We start from the raw sequence: 2500 nt of genomic DNA, 5'->3' as shown, positions 1-2500 counted from the left end.
TCCGATTGAACACCCCCCAGGTCGGGCAGGCTCGCTCTGTTGAGCGCATGGAGGTTGACATAGAAAATAATCCAACACGTGGAGCTCCAGGCGGGGGGGCCCTCGCCCGGCCCGCGGAGTCCGATTGAACACCCCCCAGGTCGGGCAGGCTCGCTCTGTTGAGCGCATGGAGGTTGACATAGAAAATAATCCAACACGTGGAGCTCCAGGCGGGGGGGCCCTCGCCCGGCCCGCGGAGTCCGATTGAACACCCCCCAGGTCGGGCAGGCTCGCTCTGTTGAGCGCATGGAGGTTGACATAGAAAATAATCCAACACGTGGAGCTCCAGGCGGGGGGGCCCTCGCCCGGCCCGCGGAGTCCGATTGAACACCCCCCAGGTCGGGCAGGCTCGCTCTGTTGAGCGCATGGAGGTTGACATAGAAAATAATCCAACACGTGGAGCTCCAGGCGGGGGGGCCCTCTCCCCCCCCGGTGAGTCCGCTCACAGTGCCCCTATGTCGGGCAGGCTCATTGCAATGTGCGCATGGAGGTTGACTTAGAAAATATTTGAGAGTGACATGAGCTCCAGGCAGACACCGACTCATCGCCCGTGGGGTGTCCGACGAGCCCTCACCAATCTTGGATTAATGTTTGGCGAGGCTCCCCTGATCAGCTCTGGAGGTGGCAAGTTCTGAAAAAGTGGTTTCTGAAAATGTGCCCCTTGTATTTTGTGAAACCAGGGGTAACCTAGCGAGTAGGCAAACTCATCCCCTGACTGGGGGGATCAACTTTTACCTACTACAGCGCCCCTAATGGCCAAAAGTGGTACTGCTCCCCCTGGTAGCCTAACCCATTGAAATGAATGGGAAAAATTAATTTAGGCTACCAGGGCTTTGGGCTACCAGGGCTTTGGGCTACCAGGGCTTTGGGCTACCAGGGCTTTTTGCTACCAGGGCTGTGGGCTACCAGGGCTTTGGGCTACCAGGGCTGAGGGCTACCAGGGCTATTATAGGCGGCCACCACTGCACTAGTGGCAGCCCGGGGAAGGTGCCTGTTGCTCGGATATGCTTTTACGCACGTCGGCCTCTGCGCCCTGGAGCTTTTTTATGCTACCAGGGCTATTATAGGCGGCCACCACTGCACTAGTGGCAGCCCGGGGAAGGTGCCTGTTGCTCGGATATGCTTTTACGCACGTCGGCCTCTGCGCCCTGGAGCTTTTTTATGCTACCAGGGCTATTATAGGCGGCCACCACTGCACTAGTGGCAGCCCGGGGAAGGTGCCTGTTGCTCGGATATGCTTTTACGCACGTCGGCCTCTGCGCCCTGGAGCTTTTTTATGCTACCAGGGCTATTATAGGCGGCCACCACTGCACTAGTGGCAGCCCGGGGAAGGTGCCTGTTGCTCGGATATGCTTTTACGCACGTCGGCCTCTGCGCCCTGGAGCTTTTTTATGCTACCAGGGCTATTATAGGCGGCCACCACTGCACTAGTGGCAGCCCGGGGAAGGTGCCTGTTGCTCGGATATGCTTTTACGCACGTCGGCCTCTGCGCCCTGGAGCTTTTTTATGCTACCAGGGCTATTATAGGCGGCCACCACTGCACTAGTGGCAGCCCGGGGAAGGTGCCTGTTGCTCGGATATGCTTTTACGCACGTCGGCCTCTGCGCCCTGGAGCTTTTTTATGCTACCAGGGCTATTATAGGCGGCCACCACTGCACTAGTGGCAGCCCGGGGAAGGTGCCTGTTGCTCGGATATGCTTTTACGCACGTCGGCCTCTGCGCCCTGGAGCTTTTTTATGCTACCAGGGCTATTATAGGCGGCCACCACTGCACTAGTGGCAGCCCGGGGAAGGTGCCTGTTGCTCGGATATGCTTTTACGCACGTCGGCCTCTGCGCCCTGGAGCTTTTTTATGCTACCAGGGCTATTATAGGCGGCCACCACTGCACTAGTGGCAGCCCGGGGAAGGTGCCTGTTGCTCGGATATGCTTTTACGCACGTCGGCCTCTGCGCCCTGGAGCTTTTTTATGCTACCAGGGCTATTATAGGCGGCCACCACTGCACTAGTGGCAGCCCGGGGAAGGTGCCTGTTGCTCGGATATGCTTTTACGCACGTCGGCCTCTGCGCCCTGGAGCTTTTTTATGCTACCAGGGCTATTATAGGCGGCCACCACTGCACTAGTGGCAGCCCGGGGAAGGTGCCTGTTGCTCGGATATGCTTTTACGCACGTCGGCCTCTGCGCCCTGGAGCTTTTTTATGCTACCAGGGCTATTATAGGCGGCCACCACTGCACTAGTGGCAGCCCGGGGAAGGTGCCTGTTGCTCGGATATGCTTTTACGCACGTCGGCCTCTGCGCCCTGGAGCTTTTTTATGCTACCAGGGCTAGTATAGGCGGCCACCACTGCACTAGTGGCAGCCCGGGGAAGGTGCCTGTTGCTCGGATATGCTTTTACGCACGTCGGCCTCTGCGCCCTGGAGCTTTTTTATGCCACCAGGGCTATGTTAGGCGGCCACCACTGC

This window comes from Filicampus tigris, unplaced genomic scaffold (genome assembly GCF_054856515.1).
Source record: "Filicampus tigris isolate MCC_2025a unplaced genomic scaffold, RoL_Ftig_1.0 HiC_scaffold_28, whole genome shotgun sequence".
Classification (NCBI taxonomy): Eukaryota; Metazoa; Chordata; class Actinopteri; order Syngnathiformes; family Syngnathidae; genus Filicampus; species Filicampus tigris.
The sequence above is the reverse complement of the archived record's forward strand: the minus strand, read 5'-3'. Positions refer to the sequence as shown.